Source organism: Triticum dicoccoides, chromosome 7B (genome assembly GCF_002162155.2).
Source record: "Triticum dicoccoides isolate Atlit2015 ecotype Zavitan chromosome 7B, WEW_v2.0, whole genome shotgun sequence".
In the NCBI taxonomy this organism is placed as follows: Eukaryota; Viridiplantae; Streptophyta; class Magnoliopsida; order Poales; family Poaceae; genus Triticum; species Triticum dicoccoides.
The window spans coordinates 714,967,885-714,984,054 of NC_041393.1; the positions used below are offsets into that span (position 1 = coordinate 714,967,885).

General features: G+C 44.6%; 1 long non-coding RNA gene across 1 annotated transcript; it reads right to left on the reverse strand.

Annotated features, from left to right (window-relative positions):
- Window positions 1-12,814: 12,814 nt before the first annotated feature.
- On the reverse strand, window positions 12,815-13,185 carry LOC119337774. Its single transcript, XR_005163611.1, has 3 exons — window positions 13,115-13,185; window positions 12,969-13,030; window positions 12,815-12,878 (listed from the first exon to the last, which is right to left on the reverse strand). It is a non-coding gene; the product is annotated as an uncharacterized LOC119337774 (long non-coding RNA).
- Window positions 13,186-16,170: the final 2,985 nt, after the last annotated feature.

Genomic DNA, 16,170 nt, shown 5'->3' on the forward strand with positions numbered 1-16,170 from the left:
CTCCGTCACCGACGTCGCCGCCCATTTTTGCCGGCGACTCTTCCAGCTGCTGCCGCCTCCACATCCGCCCAGCAACGCAGCCCCTGCCCCCGTCGCCCGCCGCCACCGTTTTGCCGCCGGGGAGCAAACTGGTTCCCACCGCCGTTTCCCCCACCGCACAGTCGCCCGCGACAAACAAGACGCCTCGCCGCCCCCGCCACATCCTACCGACACGCTCGTCGGACGCCGTCACACTCGTCGGACACCGGCAGGGCAGCTAGCTGGTCCATGGGCGCCGCGTCTCCGCTAGCCGGCCGTCTCCTTCTTCGACGCCCGCAAGCTGTTCAACAGCTTGCCAAGGTACGAAAATGGACTCCGCCGACGAGTTCTTTTTCCACAATTTCCTTTGCGACTCCGACGATTCGTCGTCCGGCGACGAGGAGGAGATATTGGCTGCCGTGTTGCTCCATCACCACCTCAACAGCCAGCGGCCGTTGTTCTGTGGCTCCATTCCGGGGCAGCGATTGTTTGTGAGGGTTGGGGCTGGTCGCCCCCCTTTCTCACTGGTGGTCGCATCCAATCAGATTAGTTAATGTCTCTATCACTGTTCGATTTGGAAGGATTTCTCCTTCAGATGTAACAGTGGCGACACCAGTTGGTCACTTGAGCTACAGATTGCGGTGGACGTCAAATTTTTCGTGAGGGTTCTTCTCTCCAGATCCAGTGGATGTTGTCGGTGGGTCATCTGGTGAGGTGGTGGGATGGAGTCGAAGCTTCCACTATGACTTTTGGCGGCTCTTGTTCTGGTCAGTTTGCCTTCTACTATGAGATGCAATCTATGGAGGACTGCCTGACGTATAGGGCATGCTTATGTAGCGGTGGCGGTGGGATTTCTACCCGCACATGTAGCTATTGGGATAATGGAAAAGTGGTGGGGACAACACATGATTGACTTCATTTTTGTGGTGCTTCTTGAATACCCGGTCTCGAGCTCAGAGGTGAAAACCTAGGTCTGACCCGAGTTGGTTACACGTGGCAGTGAGGATGTTCTTGTGTCGTTACCTTGCTGAAGGCATTGGTGGTTGGATTCGGTGATGACGGTGCTTGAGCGTTGTTCCATTCCTAGAGGCATTGTCATTAAAGAAGCTTTCTCGTTTTCCTTATGGTGCCAAGAGATAGTTGGTGCAAATTTGACCGTTGTTGTAGTTTGTCGGTAGCTTCGAGATTTTTTTTTCTTTTTCCTATCCAAAGCATAGCTTTGTTCTTGTATGGATTTGCCTATTTCCAGCATGTGTTATCGATGTGTGCGCGTTGGTGTTGGTTGTGTGTGTTCTATCTATGCAGAAGCCGGGTAATAAATAAATAAAAGAGAGTATACGGTGCAACGACAGAAACACCATTAGAGAAGATGATAACCAAAGAAATTTGATAAGTTTTCTTTGCGGGTATATGCTTTCTCAACTCACCGATCAATTTTTCATATTCATCAAGATTCGAAATAACTAACAATGGTTTTCACTTCCGATGGATGAGCACAAGAGTGAGCTCGGTAGAGTGAGTGGGCCGTGGAATGTGATAATTCTACTCATGCCTGTATGTGGCAATGCATCGATCGTCAGATGATACGTCTCCAACGTATCTATAATTTTTGATTGTTCCATGCTATTATATTATCCATTTTGGATGTTTATGGGCTTTATTTTACATTTCTATATCATTTTTGTGACTAACCTACTAACCGGGGGCCCAACCCGAATTGCTGTTTTTTTTGCCTATTTCAGTGTTTCGAAGAAAAGGAATATCAAACGGAGTCCAAACGGAATGAAACCTTCGGGAGCGATCTTTTTGGAACAAACGCAATCTAGGAGACTTCAAGTGGACGTCAAGAAGCACTCGAGGCGGCCACGAGGCAGGAGGGCGCGCCCTAGGGGGGTGGGCACGCCCCCACCCTCGTGGGCCCCTCGTGGCTCCCCTGACCTACCTCCTTCGCCTATATATACCTCCATACCCTGAAAACATCCAGGAGCACCACGAAAAACTATTTCCACCGCTGCAACCTTCTGTATGCGCGAGATCCCATCTTGGAGCCTTCGCCGACGCTCTGCGGAGGGGGAATCGACCACGCAGGGCCTCTACATCATCTCCAAGGCCTCTCCGATGAGTTGTGAGTAGTTTATCACAGACCTTCGGGTCCATAGTTATTAGCTAGATGAATTCTTCTCTCTCTTTGAATCTCAATACAAAGTTCTCCTTGATCTTCTTGGAGATCTATTCGATGTAACTCTTTTTGCGGTGTGTTTGTCGAGATCCGATGAATTGTGGGTTTATGATCAAGTTTATCTATGAGAAATATTAGAATCTCCTCTGAATTCTTTTATGTATGATTGGTTATCTTTGCAAGTCTCTTCAAATTATCAGTTTGGTTTGGCCTACTAGATTGATCTTTCTTGCAATGGGAGAAGTGCTTAGCTTTGGGTTCGATCTTGCGGTGTCCTTTCCCAGTGACAGCAGGGGCAGCAAGGCACGTATTGTATTGTTGCCATCGAGGATAAAAGGATGGGGTTTATATCATATTGCATGAGTTTATCCCTCTACATCATGTCATCTTTCTTAATGCGTTACTCTGTTCTTCATGAACTTAATACTCTAGATACAGGCAGGAGTCGGTCGATATGTGGAGTAATAGTAGTAGATGCAGAATCGTTTCGATCTACTTGTTGCAGATGTGATGCCTATATACATGATCATGCTTAGATATTCTCATAACTATGCACTTTTCTATCAATTGCTCGACAGTAATTTGTTCATCCACCGTAATACTTATGCTATTTTGAGAGAAGCCACTAGTGAAACCTATGCCCCCCGGATCTATCTTTTATCATATAAGTTTCCAATCTACTTTTATTTGCATCTTTACTTTTTGCATCTATATTGTAAAATACCAAAAATATATTTATCTTATCGTACTATCTCTATCAGATCTCACTTTCGCAAGTGGCCTGAAGGGATTGACAACCCCTTTATCGCGTTGGTTGCGAGGTTCTTATTTATTTGTGTAGGTACGAGGGATTTTTGAAGAGCCTCCTACTGGATTGATACCTTGGTTCTCAAAAACTGAGGAAAATACTTACGCTACTTTGCTGCATCACCCTTTCCTCTTCAAGTGAAAACCAACGCAGTGCTCAAGAGGTAGCATCAGCCTCGGTGTCAAGATTGGTACGGTAAGTCCGGGTAGTGAAACGTTTTGCTGAAGGTATGCATACAAACAAAAGGCTTGCATTTCTGTTTGGTGGTAAAACTTTGGATTGCTGATAACTTCTGAACCAAAATTTTATTTTGAAACCTTTTTACAAATTTGAATTCATAGCGATAAGACATTTAAAACAAGACTGATGTTGGATACTTCGGACAAGCTTGAACTTATTACTTCAATCATATCTTAATTCAACTTATTTAACAAACAGGTTTCACTTATTTCAAAAAATAAATTTCCCTCATTTTAAATAACTAATTTCAAAAAGTATATTCGTTTGACCCGATTTCGCTCATTTCATAAACATTACATTGTTCCACTATTTCATAATTATTTTTTTACGTTGTTTTTTATTTCAGACAAAGTGATTTTGATTGTTTCAAAAGACTCATTTTCATTATTTCACTTATATAAAAATAAATTTCACTCAATTAAAAAAATGATTCACTTGTTGCAAAAAATGAATTAACTCATTATAAAAAGTGTCACTATTTTTTCCGGAAAAACAAATTTCACTCATTTCAAAAAGTGAATTTCACCCATTCCAAATAAACATATCTTAAAAAAATGTAACTCTGTTGACTTTCACCCTTTCATTCTTTTATGAAATATAAAAAATTTAAATATATGTCATAAGCCTAGCATCAAAATGTGAAATGTTATTCACTCACTTAAAAAAGTGATTTTGCTTATTTTAAAAAGTGATTTCATGCATTTTAGAAAACCTTATTTCACTCAATTCAGGAAAAACCGATTTCACTTAGTTCAAAAAATTATATTCTCTACTTTGATCCAACTTCACAGATTTTGATTGATTAGTAAATTCTATTTGAGTTATACTCCCTCCTTTTCTAAATATAATCCTTTTTATAAATTTCAATATGGACTACATACAGATGTATATAGACATATTTTAGAGTGTAGATTCTCTCACTTCGTTCCGTAAGCAGTCCGCATTGGAATCTCTAAAAGAGCTTATATTTAGGAACGGATGAAGTATTTCAAAAGTATCAAGATTCACACACTGAAGTAACAGCTTTGCAAATAAACAATTTTAAAAAGGGTGAGTGAAATAAGTGGATTGAAACGTCAAAATTTAAATATGTTTGACATATATCCAAGATTAGTCTTGTTCTAAACGTCTTGGCACCAGGAGTTCAAATATATATAAAAAATCGAAATGATATTACAATTTAAAAGTTATGAATGACTGAAACTGTCAAAGAGAAACTAAAAATATGGATTTGTTGGGTGAACAAGCAGAGAGAGTGAATGTGTCATTCTGTACTTGAGTTAGAAAACAAAAAGATGGGAACCATGCATGCATCCTTTCATAAGAAAAATACCGTCGTGCAAAATTAGGAAAGGAATCAATACAACAGAGGGATTAGGATACTTCACGGGGTGGCGCTAGAAATGTTTGCGGTGAGCCGTGACTGAATTGCTACGTTAGTGGGCCGAAATGGGGGAGTGAGACGCACGAACCAGGCCCAGTTGCTCTGGGAGAAGAAAAAAGATGTGCCGCGTGGGTTCGTTGGCTACGTGAGTGGGCCGAAATGGGGGAGTGAGACGCACGAACCAGGCCCAGTTCCTCTGGGAGAAGAAAAAAGATGTGCCGCGTTCGTTGGCTACGTGGGTAAGTCCAAAACGAATCCGATGGGTGCACCAACACGACTACTACGTCGGTATATCATCCAACCTCTCGTCAGGTCAGGGCTCCTCTCAATCGTGCGCCGCCCGGTCTCTTTTCTCCGACCAAACTCTATGGAGCCGCCGCGCCGCACCAAGCGCCCCGCCGTGGACAGCGACGACGACGTGGAGGCCGCCGCCGAAGCACGACGCTACTACCGCGCCGCGCCCTACGACTTCCTCGACGATGACGATCTCGATGGCGTCTCCTCGCAAGGGACCGGCGGCGACATCGGGTCCCAGGACGAGAGCGGCAGCTTCGGGGAGCACGCGGCGCGAGGCGGCACCAAGGAGGAGGCCTGGCTGGGCTCCACCGACGTCGACGGCGAGTCCCCACCCAGGCCCGCCGCCACGAAGCGCGCGCGGAAGGCCCTGGAGAGGCAGGAGGAGGACGAGCGGATCCGCGCCGTCTTCGACATCAAGAAGCGGATCGCCGGCCTCCTCCAGCCCGGCGAGACGGTCCCGCGCGCGCTGCGGAGGCTCAAGGGAGACAAACGTGGCGGGGGGAAAAGGGATGGACGGGGCGGCGCGGCGCGCGTTCGACGAGCTGATGGACGCCTCCGCGGAGCTCGTGCGGCGCGGCGACCTCGACGCGTACACGGACGACCGCGAGGCGTTCGAGCGCGGCGCCTGGGACTACGAGTACGCCCGCCGACGACGACGGCTGGCGCGTGAGGGTGCAGAAGACGACGGAGCTGACCAATAGACCGCCGCCGCGACCCGTGACTACTACGTGGACATGTTCGGAGACGACGCAGTCGGCGCCGGCTCGAAGACCGCGGCGGAATCGTCCAGTGGACACGCAGCCAAATCTGACGATCCTGTAGCACAGCTTGATGCTTCGTGTGTGGCGGCGGCGGAGGAAGCCGGCGTCGTCGTCGCGGGCTGTGATTACGTGTACGATCCGTCGTCGGGCTACTACTACAGCGGCAGCACGGGGCACTACTATGATGCCGCGTCAGGGTGCTACTGGTCCGCGTCCACGGACACATGGTTCTCCAACGACGTCGACGGCGAGGAGGCGAGCAGTACTCCGGCACGCTCGTTGGAATGCAGGGGCGCAGTGCTGCAAATGTTTGGCTGATTGTGTAGTGATTTTGACGTTTACTTTTGGGAACGGTCGATTTCGAACCTTGAACTCTCGTGGACGATTGCTGTGTTGTGTGAGCTCTCTGTCTTGTTTGCCCAGATTGGATGTGGTCTTAGTCAGATCAGCTTTCCAAGTTCAAAGTGACCGTGGTTTCGTTTGTGTGGAGTTTTTGCAGATGTGATCGCCTTTCTGACAATATGGCGCGTGCCAATCTACATAATTTCACCTGGTGGCTATGTCTGTTGTTTTTCTTTTCATGCTATATGTCTAGTTTCGGTCACTGTAAGTCTGTAACATGGATGTTACTGCTCCCTGCCTAAGAACTGGATGTTGTCATCAGATGAGCTTTGGGAGTTCAGAGTGATGGCGGTTTCATAGCTCGCAGATAGATGTGATCCCCTTTCTGGCAAGATGGCGCGTGACAATCTACAGAATTCACTTGGCTGTGGCCATGTGTATGTTGTTCTTGTTTTCATGCTACTTCTAACTTCGGTTAGCATTGTTAGAGATAATATTTAAGAGTTAGAGATAAATATGTATTTAGAGATAAAATAGGTTTACACAAGCTTGCCTTGTACTCCAAGCCTATCCCTCTCTCATCTACTCTATATATACCCTACACAAGGGTCACATCAATACAACAAAGATTGTAGGTTCTATATTTTCTACATGGTATTAGAGCGGTTAGTCTCACGACGCCGATCTTAGGACCTTCCACCACTTCCGCAGCACGTTGCCCCCGAGGAGATTAATCTCCTCTCCCCGGGGGCGCGGCATCCGATCATCAAAGATAGATTGGTTCATTAGATTAGATTCAATTTTCGAATTCCCAAACTTTATCCAGTAGATTATTTTTTTAGTCACCAAATAAATCTCATAGCCCTTATATTCCATAAAAATCAGTGCAAGTTCATGGCGGCGATCATGGTGGGCTCGACCAGGTGCTGCTGCATGTGGCCGGCTTCATGTTGGAACTCCACGGGCGCAGGCCAGGAGGGCCAGCCCGACAGAAGGCTTTGATCAGGCAGCACCGGCGGCTTGGTTCGATCCGATCTCCAACGCCAGCTACACCTCCAGTCTTGCACCGATCGCAGCTGTACATCAACATGCGACAGTGACCGGCCAGTTGCTTCGATCCGATCTACATCAACCTCCGAACGCGTTGCTGTGTACGGCGGATGCGACCGTCCGGCCCAGAGGGCCACAGGTGGTGCGGACAACTGGCGTGGCAATCTGCACACGTCTCCACTCTCCACCTTCATCGACCGGCGCGATCTCCAGCATCAGCTTCTCACGCACGCGCCGTCAAGCAGCAGCAGTTCACGGACGGGTGTTGGTATGGGCATGCATATGTACTACCTAGTCCCGTGCCTATCTCCCGTAGCTTCCAGCCGTCTGCCCTTGCGATTGCATCGTGCAGCAGCCGGTCTGGACTCGTCCGCGTACGGTACTATGCACCAGCCAAACACATCTACACCGAGCCGTACTGCTGTACCACTAGTAGACTACATCGACTTCTACGGCATCCACACTTCGTCACCATGAGGAACGCCTGAGTGAGAGTTATTTACCCAAAACCATCAAATTATGGGCTAGGGTAACAGATCGATACCACATTTGAGGCAGGGCATAAAAAATCACCAACAATGGGTCTAATCTGTAACGCGGAGCACTGACGCTGCGTTTTAGCCCAGAAAACAGCGAATCCGACAGGTTGATCCCGCCTCGGGCTGACATGGCGCGTGTTGACGGACGCCGTTAGACGGCGAGAGACGGCCGTTTCGGCGCCCGTTTAAGTGGCCGCACCGGTCGGTGTTCGAACCAGACCAGCATGTTCATCACTCTCGCTCTCCACTCTCTCGACCACAACCACCGTCGGCGCCGGCACTGTCGAGTCGCCGCCTTTCGCCGCTCCGCCATGGTTTCTTGGAGCGAGCCGTGCTCGAGCTCTTCCTCGGACGGCGAAGAAGTCACTAGCCAGGTATGCATGTTCGCCTCTCGCCTCCCCCACGCATTAGGGTTCATCCCGCTAGGGTTAGGGTTCATCATTTGGGGATTTTTTTACCAGGTCGCTCATTTGTGCAATTTGTGTGCTGGTTAGCTTCCTAGGACAATCTCTTGCTATGAATGGAGGGGCATTGCTCACGATCTGTCGTCTCGTTGTCTGCATCAACAACCTTGCATCAGGCTTGTTGCATTTGAATCTGTGGACACAGGCAGATGTTTTCTTGCGTGTGCTGAGGAGAAGGTATGTTGGTTACTCACTGTAAGTAGATTAGCTTAGTTAGTTTTTGGTCCATTCACCTGTCAGTAATCCAATTTTGTGTATCAAAGATTTGTTCCTGGATAGTTGTTGCTTCAGTACTCCAATCTTGTGTTGCTTCAGAATGTAATAGTTGTTGCCCATAATCTATGCATATACAATCTTATAGATGAATTTTTTTATATATGATGTTATAATTGTTTCTGCCCAGAATTTGTGCATACAATTTTCACAATATATCTATTAATTAATAATGTAATATTTGATGCATAGAATATAATTCAGTGGATAGAACTAAATTATAATTTCATATAGTATTATATAATTTGTGCACATTTCTTACAATTTCTTATTGAGAATATATTTATTTAATTGTAGGCAGAACTAAAGTGCAACTATCTAGAGTGGATAGACCAAGAGTGGTCAGTGGCTATGCAGTTCTCCCTCACTGAATTGTGGAGCATGTATGACAAAGATATGAAGGACAGGCATACAGAAAATGTTGAGCTTGCCGAAAGAAATTTCAAACTAGTTGGAGAAAAGAGGAAGATGGAGGAAGATCTTAGGTTTTTCAAACTGGACTTTGCTAAAATGGTTGCTGACAAGGAGGATGCTATCACAGAGTTGGGCAATGTTAGGTTGGCTCTAAGTGATCTCAAAGAGGAGATGGAGAAGAAGAAGCTGGCAGACCATGGTTGTACCAATCTTCATCAGGTACTTAGGGCAAAGGCAGAGAAAGAGAGGGACCCGCTAGTTGTAGAGAGAGACCAAGTTGTGACAGAGAGGGACCAACTGAAACAAGAGAAGCAAAAACTGAAGTACATCATTACAGATCTGCTCAAACAGAAACAAGGGTACAAGGACAAGATCAAGAAGTTGAAGGAGATATGTGATGATTTTTAACTATCTATTGTGGTGTGGTTTAGGGTAGCACTGCAGTTGATATGAATGTGCTCTTATGCACTTAATAAGCTGTAATGCTTTATGTATCTTTATGTCCAAGACTTGTGTTGTGTACTCTGAAGACTTGTGTTGTTTACTCCCAAGAACTAATGTCCAACTTATTATCATTGCATCTTTGGATCAATGCCCTACTTATTAATGTATTTTGTTTGTATCAACTAAAATGTTTGTGGATGTTTTGCCATAATATTTGCAGAGATTATATATTCTAGAGTGGTCTGTTACCATTTACTTTGCACAGAAAATATATTCTAAAGAGAACCATAATGTTTGTGGTTGTTTTGGCATGATCCGTTTTGCACAGAAATATATTCTAAAGTGATCTGTTATCATTTACTTTGCACAGAAAATATATTCTAAAGAGAACCATAATGTTTGTGGTTGTTTTTGCATGATCTGTTTTGCACAGAAAATATTTTGCACACATCATATATTGCACAAATCACAGAAAAATTTTTGCACACATCACAGCAAATATTTTGCACACATCACGACAAATATTTTGCACACATCACAGCAAATATTTTGCACGCAGAGAAAATATATTCTAAAGAGAACATTTACTTTGCACAGAACAACTCCACAGAACATATATTTGCAGAGAATTTTAACAGCAAGAGCTAAACAAGGATAACTTCACAGTGCCACATAGGTTCATAATGCCATACTTTGCACAGAACAACTCCTCTTGCTCATGTACTTTGTCCTCTTTGGCCTACTGCCTGGAAGCTGGCTAGTAGAAGCTTCTGCAGAACTTCTTGGACCTCTCCCAGCAGTAGGAGAAGAAGTAGCACCCCTTCCAAGAGTAGAAGCAGACCTTGCTCCTCTTCCAGCAGCAGCAGATGAAGTAGCACCCCTTCCAGCAGCAGTAGATGAGGCTCCTCCCCTTCCAGCAGCAGGAGCTGAGGCTGCTCCCCTTCCAGCAGCACCCCTTCCAGCAGTAGTCTTTGCACCTCTTGCAGCAGCAGGAGAGGAGTTTGTAGTAGATGATGATGGTGCACCCCTAGCACTTCCAGTAGCTGATGAAGCTGCACCATGGTGCCATTCAGGTACAGTCCTGTTTTCCTGTAATTAAAAAATTAAACAACTTTATAATAATCAGTCAATAGAAATGAACACTCAAGTAATTTCAAAATGAAAATACCATGTGCTTGTTCCTCCTGATTTGCAAATCAGGCCTTAATGGCTTAGGACAACTTGTATACTTGTGTCCTTGCAGCTTGCAGTTCCCACATGTAATAGTAGCCATCCTAGAAGTATGTTTTGCTTGAGGTGGCTCAAACTTCCCTTTTTTCCTTTTCTCTTCTGCTAGCCGCTTCTTGTCTTCTTTGAACTGTGGTGGTTCAATGTCAGGTGTTGGAGTTTTCACCCAGCTATCTGGACCAGGAACAGGGTAAATTACTGGCTTATATGCCTCCAAGTACATAGATTTCTTGAAGAACACATTGATATGATCCTCTGGCAGCTGTTTAGACCTATAGATGGCAGAACAAGCATGGTTGCAAGGAACTCCAGTGATGTCCCCTTTCTTGCACCCACATATCTGTATGTTTGTGTCAACACCATAGGTCTTGTCTCCACTAGTGACTTGGGAAAGTCCTTGGCCAGCTATCAGTGCTTTGCAATCCCTTGCATACTTCTTGTTCATCTCCAACTTCTCTACATAGGTTGGTGCAATCTCCCATCTAGCACATTTTCCACCCTCTCTCTTCTGGTGGAACCTCACTAGGAACTTGTCCTTGATCCCATTGATCATTGTGACAATTGGCTTGTTCCTTACATCTAGAATGTACTTATTAAAAACTTCACTTAAGTTATTCACCACCAAATCAGTTTTGCAATTAGTGTCCATTGCATGCCTAGACCAAGCTTTAGCAGGAATTCTTGACATCCACTCCCAAGCAGTAGTGCACTCAGCCTTCATGCTTTCCATGGCCAAATTAAAGTCGTGTTCAGTGTAAGCATAGGCAGCTGCATCCATGCATCTCTTCAAATCCTCTCCTCCAAATCCTGCTCTTTGGAAGTTTGCATAGATGTGCCTCAAACAGTACCTATGATGGCAGTTTGGGAATACTGTTGTCACTGCATTGAGTAGACCCTGCATGAAAGTGAATTGAAATAATTTTAAATGATTTTAAATACTTTTAAATGATTTTAAATGATTTCAAATGATTTTATATGGTTTTACATGATTTTATATGATTTTATATGATTTTAAATGATTTTATATGATTTTATATGATTTTAAATGATTTTATATGATTTTATATGACTTTGATGATCAACTAGTCTAGATTGGTCACCCTAGGCTATCTATACCTAAGTGTCGACAAGAAGCGTTACGAGTCGACACCTACCAACTAGTCATGATGGCATCACTTTGATGATGGATATGTTCTTTGATACTACATGGGTCACCCTAGTCTATCTATGCCTAAGTGTCGACAAGAAGGGTTACGACTCGACACCTACCAACTAGTCATGATGGCATCACTTTGATGATGGATATGTTCTTTGATACCACATGGGTCACCCTAGTCTACCTATGCCTAAGTGTCGATAAGAAGGGTTACGACTCGACACCTACCAACTAGTCATGAAGGCATCACTTTGATGATGGATATGTTCTTTGATACCACATGGGTCACCCTAGGCTATCTATGCCTAAGTGTCGACAAGAAGGGTTACGACTCGACACCTACCAACTAGTCATGAACAAGTAAATGAACTAAATGAACATGTAAATGAACAAGTAAATGAACTAAATGAACAACTAAATGAACAACTAAATGAACAAGCAAATGAACTAAATGAACAACTAAATAAACAAGCAAATGAACTAAATAAACAAGCAAATGAACTAAATGAAATAACCTTCTGTCTATCAGACATGAATGTGTACTTTCCAAACTTGCCCTCTTCACTTCCTCCTGGAGCATACTTGAGCTGTGTCAAGAACTAGGACCAGTTAACTGTATCTTCAACTCCAACCACTCCAAAGGCAATGGGGTACATATTGTTGTTTGCATCCCTTCCAGTAGCTGCTAGTATCTGTGCACCACTAGTCAATTTGATGAAGCAGCCATCTAGACCTATGAATGGCGTACATCCATTCAAGAAGCCCTCACAACATGCATTCAAACTGAAAAATAGACCATGGAACCTTGGTCCAGCAGTAGGGATGGCAATGGGTAGGGTATGGGCGGGTACGACCTTTTTCTACCCAAACCCATACCCAATTTTGTTTTCTATACCCACCCACTTCACTATCCATGGGCACGAATTGGTACCCATGCCCATACCCATCGGGTATCCTATACCTAATGGGTATCCGGTGGGCATAATATATAGCATTGACGTAACAAAATTAAGATGAGAAAAAGGTCTAAATTCAGGCACATCCATCAGAATCAGGTTCACACTTACATACAAAGTTCACAATGACAATTGACACATAATTAAAGGTCTTATTCTCCATTACAAACTAACATTGAGAAAAATAATAATTTGCAAACTTGCAATGCTAAGAACAATCAGCCAATCAGCCAAAAGACATGGCATGAATAACAACAATGTGCGCCCCTCCTGCACGCCACTTGCTCATTTTAGTCTTCAATGGTGATTTCAGATTCACATTCCTCCTGCAAAAGAAATAAAAGGTATAAGGATGTACACAATAACATCATTGGGATGAACAGGATAAGTTGTAAATGGATGCAACATATTGTTACCATAGCTTCTTGTTCATCTTCAAGAACAGATTGAATCGCAAAGTGGTCGGATGTGACATTATCTATTCGACATTTAGTTAGAAGATAGTCAAAGAAAACAAAATACAATTCATAATTATTCATGATTGAAATGAATGGATTATTACCAAACATATTAGCATGACTCCATGCTTGCATGCACATAAGAGCTTCAACGGTTTTGGGTGCAAGGCGACTTCGATGCGCACTAAGTATTCTGCCACTAGTACTAAATGCAGATTCAGATGCCACGGTTGTGACTGGAATGGGTAATATATCACGGGCAATCCTTTGCAAGGTGGGATACTTCATACCTCCAACCTTCCACCAAGTAATGATGTCAACCTCTTGTGTTCTAGGGAGAGCAGGCTCCTCTAAGTACAAGTCCAATTCTGTGCGTAGCTGAGAAGAAACAATGGGCTGCTGCATCGTATATTGATCAAGTAATATGCCCGCTTCATCCTCCTGATCTTTGTCAACTTGGGCAGCAACTTGGACAGAAGCAGCAGGCTCGTCGGTTTCTTTGTATTCAAGCAACAATTCAACCATAAGTTTTTTTATCTCATCAACTTTATTTGCTGCATGTTCATATCCATAAAGAGATCCAAATAAAGCCTGCAGCATGTGAGTTTTATACCTAGGATCAAGAATAGTTGCCATGGCCATAAGACCATGCACATCAAGCCAATACTTATCAAACTTTTCCTTCATTTCTTCGGACATCTTTTGCATCAATTCATTATTACTAGCTGACCATTTCCTTATTGCCAAACGAATACAACATATCTTTGGAAAGAAAATATTATATGTCACGTATTTAGTGCCCGACAATAACTCTGTGATATCATAAAAGATCTTTAGCTTATCACAAACCTCCTTCACAAAATTCCAATCTTCCATTGTTGGACAACAATCAAACTGTTTAACTTGTCGACTTAAACGATAAAAAAATCTCTTGATATGGCAATGCAGTGCTAAGCATGAGATAAGTTGAGTTCCATTGTGTTTTACAATCAAGTCCAATCTTTCTAGTGTATGGAATGTTCAGAGTGCGTGCCATCTTTTCAAACCTTTCATGCCTCTTTGGTGTGGCAGACCAATAAGCAACACTATCACGGACCCTCTCTATACCTTGTTTCAAGACACTCATTCCATCTTGAACAATCAAATTTAATATATGTGCACAACAGCGCATATGGATTAGCTTGCCTTGCAACATAAGAGAGTTAGAATCCAACTTATCTTCCATATTCCAAATAGCTTTATCATTTGCCGCACAATTGTCAAGAGTCACTTTAGATATCTTCCTCTCAAGATGCCACTCGACGAGGACTTGATGTAGTGCTTCGCATATAACTTCAGAGTTATGAGGGCATGGCACATACATGAACCTGGAACATAATACATAAATCAGTTTCAAACAGCGAGTAGATAAAACAGTTTCAGATTTACATGTAGATAAAATAGTTTCAGATTACAATGCCTAGATATGGTTTTTACCTTAAGAGAAAACTCTTTAATTCCCAGTCTTCATCAATGAAATGTGCAGTAACAACCATATGGCCTTTCTTTTGATGTCCAGCAGTCCACAAGTCACTAGTCACAGCCACTCGATGGTTGAATTTTGCGAAATACTGGATCATGGCGTCCTTTTGTGTTTGATAGAGACCAATTATATCATTCTTAATTGTATTTCTACTGACCATCTTGAACATAGGTTGTAAGGATGCACAAAAAGATCTGAAACCAGCATGATCAACAATGGACAGAGGGTACTCATGCATGTAGGGAACGTAGCAGAAATTCAAAATTTTCCTACGTGTCACCAAGATCTATCTATGGAGAAACCAGCAACGAGGAGAAGGAGAGTGCATCTACATACCCTTGCAGATCGCTAAGCGGAAGCGTTCAAGAGAACGGGGTTGAAGGAGTCGTACTCGTCGTGATCCAAATCACCGGAGATCCTAGTGCCGAACGGACGGCACCTCCGCGTTCAACACATGTACAACCCGATGACGTCTCCCATGCCTTGATCCAGCAAGGAGAGAGGGAGAGATTGAGGAAGACTCCATCCAGCAGCAGCACAACAGCGTGGTGGTGGTGGAGGAGCGTGGCAATCTTGCAGGGCTTCGCCAAGCACCGCGGGAGAGGAGGAGGACTTGGGAGAGAGGAAGGGTTGCGCCAGAACTTGGGTGCGGCTGACCTCCCACCCCTCCACTATTTATAGGTGGGGGGGGAAGAGGGGGCCGGCCCCCCTAGATCTCATCTAGGGTTGGGGCGGCGGCCAAGGGGAGAGGAGTGCCTCCCAAGTCAAGTGGAGGCCCTCCCCCTTAGGGTTTCCCCCTTCCCTTGCGCATGGGCCTTGGGAGGGCTGGTGCCCCTGGCCCATTAAGGATAGGGCGCCCCCTACAGCCCATGCTACTGTATTGGACGTGGTGGAGCAATTTCCGGACCTCCGGTATCCTCCGGAACCTTCTGGAAGCTTCCCGGTACAATACCGGAAAAACCCGAACTTTTCCCGAAACCCGAACAACAACTTTCCATATATAAATCTTTACCTCCGGACCATTCCAGAACTCCTTGTGACGTCCGGGATCTCATCCGAGACTCCGAACAACATTCGGTAACCACATACAAACTTCCTTTATAACCCTAGCGTCATCGAACCTTAAGTGTGTAGACCCTACGGGTTCGGGAATCATGCAGACATGACCGAGACGTTCTCCGGTCAATAACCAACAGCGGGATCTGGATACCCATGTTGGCTCCCACATGTTCCACGATGATCTCATCGGATGAACCACGATGTCGAGGACTCAATCGATCCCGTATACAATTCCCTTTGTCTAACGGTATTGTACTTGCTCGAGATTCGATCGTCAGTATACCGATACCTTGTTCAATCTCGTTACTGGCAAGTCTCTTTACTCGTTCCATAACACATCATCCCGTGATCAACCCCTTGGTCACATTGTGCACATTATGATGATGTCCTACCGAGTGGGCCCAGAGATACCTCTCCATTACACGGAGTGACAAATCCCAGTCTCGATTCGTGCCAACCCAACAGACACTTTTGGAGATACCCGTAGTGCACCTTTATAGCCACCCAACGTTTGACGTTTGGTACACCCAAAGCATTCCTACGGTATCCGGGAGTTGCACAATCTCATGGTCTAAGGAA